This window comes from Homarus americanus, unplaced genomic scaffold (genome assembly GCF_018991925.1).
Source record: "Homarus americanus isolate GMGI-L3 unplaced genomic scaffold, GMGI_Hamer_2.0 scaffold40565, whole genome shotgun sequence".
In the NCBI taxonomy this organism is placed as follows: Eukaryota; Metazoa; Arthropoda; class Malacostraca; order Decapoda; family Nephropidae; genus Homarus; species Homarus americanus.
The window spans coordinates 3,980,730-3,986,729 of record NW_024735503.1 but is presented as its reverse complement, the minus strand read 5'-3'; the positions used below and the strand labels follow the sequence as shown (position 1 = coordinate 3,986,729).

At 40.9% G+C, this 6,000-nt stretch overlaps 1 protein-coding gene across 2 annotated transcripts in view; it reads left to right on the top strand.

Annotated features, from left to right (window-relative positions):
* Positions 1 to 460: 460 nt before the first annotated feature.
* LOC121871220 (armadillo segment polarity protein-like) overlaps positions 461 to 6,000 on the top strand; it is a 43,061-nt gene continuing 37,521 nt past the window's right edge. Inside the window, exon 1 of one of the 2 annotated variants that reach the window (XM_042373412.1) lies at positions 461 to 604. The gene's annotated coding sequence lies outside the window, so the exon portion shown is untranslated. Of the gene's footprint in view, positions 605 to 5,798; positions 5,890 to 6,000 lie in introns of those variants that run through there. The other variant, XM_042373413.1, reaches the window with a different exon arrangement.

The window sequence follows — 6,000 nt, the reverse complement described above, 5'->3', positions numbered from 1 at the left end:
TAACATTGTTTGTATATCTTCCCCATATCTATCTATCTATCTATCTATCTATCTATCTATCTATCTATCTATCTATCTATCTATATAACATCAACCAAACCAAACACAATTATAATAAGTTCTGTTAGTAATAGACAATACAGTAATTAACAAATAATAAGCTGAACAACAACAAATATAACAGAGAACATAAAGTAATTAAGGTAACGGTAATAAATGATAATAAATAATAATGCTGATAAATTAAAGTGAAAAGAAATACAGTAATAAAGGTAATATTATTTTTTGTAACTAAACAGTATGTATATATAGTTATAAACACAGTAATAAAACATAAAAAAATGATATTAATTATAAAGTGATATTAAAACTAGTAAGAAGATTATATTAAAGAGCTTTAATGATAAATAAACGGCGTTAAAGAGAGGAACTAGTTATCGGGGCGGAGTGAGCACCTGACCGTACAGCGGCTCAGTGGCTCGATCGATGCAGGAGTGAGAGGAGGTGTGGACGACTACCTCCATATTCTTACTTATTTCGACTATTTACACCATCACGAACGGGATTTTCAGTGAAGAGACAACTTAAAGACTTACGGAAGAGGGTGAGTTGTTATTATAGCGAATAAATCAATCGTAGAAGGTAAAAATAAGGCCAGAAATGTGTAGTTACAAGTGTATGTGAATGAGTGTGTTGTTGTCATGGGTGTGTGATGGTCGCCCTGCTTCCCCAGTCGTGAGATTCTTTACTTATTTCAACTATTAGCGCCATTGATGATGGGGTTATCGGTGAAGCGACAACTTTAATACTTGTGGAAATGATTGAAGTAAAGCTCAAGTGGATAAATAAGACGGGAAAGGTGGAAATAAGTCTGAAAATATATCGTACAAGTGTGAGTGAACGAGTATTGTTGGAGTGGGTGTGTGATGGTTGCTCTCCACACTCAAATATTTCAGTCATTTAAACCATTACGGACATTTATTTTTAGTTAAATTACTACTTAATAACCCGCGGGAGAGAATGAGTTATAGAATTATTAGATGAATATAATGAATAAAGGAGAAATACATTGTAGAGGAGTGAGTGAGTTTATGGTGCTCACTACACCTGATATGAATGACTCAACTTGATCCACTTCCTATGTGAGTGACTCTGCTGTACAGGCATTTCCTAACCTATCCTGCCGCTAACTGGAACTATCCCAACCTTAAACCTAAACTATCCCATCACAAACTATTCTATCCCACTTCTAACCTGACCTATCACACTTCTAACCTGACCTATCCCACCTCTAACCTGACCTATCCCACTTCTAACCTGACCTATCCCACCTCTAACCTGACCTATCCCTCCTCTAACCTGACCTATCCCTCCTCTAACCTGACCTATCCCACCTCTAACCTGACCTGTCCCACCTCTAACCTGACCTATCCCACCTCTAACCTGACCTATCACCACCTCTAACCTGACCTATCCCACCTCCAACCTGACCTATCCCACCTCCAACCTGACCTATCCCACCTCTAACCCTGATATCCCACCTCTAACCTGACGACCTATCCACCTCTAACCTGACGACGACCCATCCCACCTCTAACCTGACGACCTATCCCACCTCTAACCTGACGACCCATCCACCTCTAACCTGACGACCTATCCCACCTCTAACCTCATGACCATCCCACCTCTAACCTGATGACCCATCCCACTAACCTGATGACCCATCCCTCTAACCTGACGACCTATCCCACCTCTAACCTGACCATCCATCTAACCTGACCCTAACTAACCTACTATCCCACCTCGACCTGACCTATCCCACCTCGGACCTGACCTATCCCCTCGGACCTGGCCTATCCCCTCCTATCCCTCTAACCTGACCTATGACCTATCCCACCTCGGACCTGACCTATCCCGCCTCGGACCTGACCTGTCATCCCACCTCTAACCTGATGACCTATCCCACCTCTAACCTGACCCATCCCTCTAACCTGATGACCTATCCCACCTCTAACCTGACCTATAACCTGCCCTAACCTGACCTGATGACCCATCCCACCTCTAACCTGACGACCTATCCCACCTCTAACCTGACGACCCATCCCACCTCTAACCTGACGACCCATCTTGCATCTAACCTGATGACCTATCCCACCTCTAACCTGATGACCTATCCCACCTCTAACCTGATGACCTATCCCAACCCTAACCTGACGACTTATCCCACCTCGGACCTGACCTATCCCACCTCGGACCTGACCTATCCCACCTCGGACCTGGCCTATCCCACCTGTAACCTCTCCTATCCCACCCACCTGACCTAACCTGACCTATCCCACCTCGGACCTGACCTATCCCACCTCGGACCTGACCTATCCCACCTCGGACCTGACCTATCCCACCTCGGACCTGACCTATCCCACCCCTAATCTGGCCTATCCCATCTCTAACTTGACCTATCCACCTCTAACCTAGGCCAAGCTATCCCACTTCTAGCCTAATCTACCCTACTTCTAACCCAACCTATCCTAGCTACTTGTTATCTGATGTATCCGGCCTTCAACCTATCCTAGCTACGTGTTATCTAATGTATCCGGCCTTCAACCTATCCTAGCTACTTGTTATCTAATGTATCCGGCCTTCAACCTATCCTACCTACTTGTTATCTAATGTATCCGGCCTTCAACCTATCCTATTTGTAATCTAACCTAACCTCTCATGGCTAAATCTAACACAACTTTACCCCAAACATCTACTGCTAAGCTTGAATAGGCTAAGCAGATCTATCTACTGCTAAGCTTGACTAGGCTAACCGCTAAGCTTGACTAGGCTAAGCAGATCACCTGACGATTCCCTTCCCTCCCCCATTGCTTAATCTTGTGTGAAATAAGCTGTAGATTGAGAATGAAATAATTTGGATAGTGAGGGAGAGAGATAAATGGATTAAGAACGGAAGAAAAATGGAGAGGAAAAGAGAAATGGAGAAGAAGGATTGAGAAAAGAAAGAGATAATGGGAGATAAAGATAAGAGAGAATAGATAGAAAATAGAGAGAGTGACACACATTTCTGGTGCCTTGTGTTGTAGTACAATGGCATTTCCTGTTTCCTCATCTCCTCATAGACAATGGAGGCCAAATTCTGTAATAGGTAGATAATTACTCTGTTAAATTGTCACATAAGTTAACATTGGTTCAGTAGCTATGTACAGAAACAGTGTACAGTACATAGGTATACTGTACAATGACAAGCATGCAGTACCAACTAATAAGACTTAACATTAAAATTCCAAGGTGGCACAGTGTTGGTTGTCGTATGAGGTAAATTTTATGAATATTACCTGTCCACTACACCATTAGCCCTGCAAGTGTTCACATACAACACTTGAAGTATTGGTCATAACTCAAGTTGTTTGTAGTGTTCACTCCTTAGATATAAACAGAGTGGCTGGAATATTTGGGTGGCACAGTAACGTATCAGGGATTGAGCGTGGAGTTTCTCTCTTGTTTACCTGTAGAGAATGTATCTTCAGTTATATAACAAGAATCGTGTGCAGTATTACTACGATAATTATGGATGTTGGCTCACCATTTCGTCGTGTTCACTATTTCTGATCTTGTCCTGTTTCTCATAAGTTCGGGTAAAAAATTATTGTTTTATCGCATTTTACTGCTTGTGTTTGTGTTAATATTGGCTTATACAATAATCATTGTGGACACCAAAAGCTATAATTTAAAACATGTTTTCTAGCTTCACTGTCATTATTATGCTACTCAATCAGAGTACCGTCTTCATATCTGAGGGTCTGTGACCACATTCCTCCGCTCTAAATGTTCTCAGGCTGTTTTTACCAATCCTCTAAGGTTTTATATCTCTCTGGGGACCAAGTTTTTAATTACATTCATCCATCCCAGTCTCTGCCTTCCCCTGGCCCTGATATTTGTGCTAATATCCCTCCAACCTCTTTCTGGTGTCCACACATCTGACCCATATAGTATCCTGGCCATATGAAGCCTCTAAGCAGCCTCTTTCTCAAATTAAAGTTAGTCTTTTTTCATTAGGTCTTTTATATTGTTAAATGCTGTTTTTGCTGGCCCTATTCTTGTTTTGATTTCTTCAGTACACCATCTACCACAGCTGATGCTACTTCCCATATACAGGGTATACCAAAAAAAAATCCACTTGTTTAAGTTCCCTGTTGCCTACCATAATCATTATTTTATGATTTATTTCCTACAGTATTTGGAAACAACCATTACAATGTACTTTAGTCTTTACAGCATTAACTCTTAAACAATATTTTTCAACCTTTTCCACTATACTACAGTACTATATTATTATTACCATTAATATTATGAATATTTAAATAGGAAAGCTCTTATTTATGTGCATTCATGTGTGTGTGGCTGGGAGGGAAGGGGAGAAAATAAGGAATTTCCTTCCTAATTCCTTGGAGACTTGTGTAATATACTGTATGTGTAAAACAGACTGTTGTTATCAGTTTGTTATCTTGTAAGATTGCCAGTGTTCAGAGAATACCACGAATATGCTGTCAAACCATAATTTTCTCATTGGAAGTAAACTATCCAAGCCTAACCTGTCCAACCTAACCAAACAGCAGTGGCCGCCAGGAGTGCTCTCTGGGTCAAGAGTCTCAGTTGGAGTGTGTCTACAAGGTGGACTGAATTACTGTAGCTTAGTTTACATAAGACTTTCACAATGCCTTCTGCATGCACAATACATTTTCCCCACAGATATACCCAGGCATTGTGTGGGTGCTTCACCTCCTTGCCCAGACAATGTCTCAGCTAGAGGGTTTCTTACCCAAAGAAGTGTGGCTGTAGGCTCTTCTCCCTGTTGGTCCTTGGGTAGCTAAGGTTATGACAGGTTGGTTTAAAATTAATATTATTAACAAGCTCAATCCTCACTCGAATGGGCAATTTTTTCTTAGATTTGTGATTTTTTCACCTGAAAATTAGCCTTCACAGGTTATTTCACCTCATGAATAAACACCCAAACTATACACGGGGGAAATGGTTAGGATAGGTTAGGTTAGTTGAGCATTATGGTGGTTAATATTAAGACAAATTTTCAAGACATAAAAAAACAAATTAGAAATGACTTAATTATATTAGATTTCCATAGGAAGTGCATAATGCAGCTCTGTTGACATATGGCAGCTACTGTACAAGATTAACATTTATGACAGCACATGATGCAAGCCCACAAAACCTAACATAAGCTAACTATAATATATCCTAGAATTATTTGGTCAGGTTTGGTTGGTACATCTCTGCCTTCATTAATGGTTTTGTTATAGATTCCTAGGCTTCGTAATATCAACAGAGCCACTGACATATATTCTCCTGTGAAGACCCCTACTGGAGTGTGGCAGCTGAGTGGGTACATGACTTGCCTCCTATTCTATGGGTCATTGATTATTGCTTTAGGTATGCCCAGTCTACCCTGCTGTGAAGAGGTATCTAAGTACATTATACAGTTGGGGAAGTAAGGATGGTAGGATGCAATGCCAGCCACACTGCCTCCTTGTTTACCGAAGGCATAGTTGATGTCGTGTATCTGCATTGCCACTAACAGGATGTCAGGCCAGTGGGACCGTTTCAGTATTGGTTGGTTTGTATCGCCAGAAAGATACTTGGTGTTGTGGTCCTGTTTGTGGTGTTTTCTTAACATATGCCAGTTTGCCATTATCAGTATTATCACCATGTTATCTTTTAGCTGCCCTGATAACAAGCACCGCTTTCAGCCTCTGAGTCAAAGTGAAAGTATTTGTGTAGGTGACAGTGTTGGTGCGAGTTACTGTGTGAAACAAAAACATTAATACACCAACAATACAATAGTGATTACAGTACCTGAGATCATTAGTTCTTGTAAGTTTTTGTTCACATTTTCTGTAGTAAGCTAAAATGGGTTTTGTGTTTCTGAAGCTGCCTGATAAAACTGGTTATCTCTCTTTGAACATTTTTATCCTTGTTGTGTCT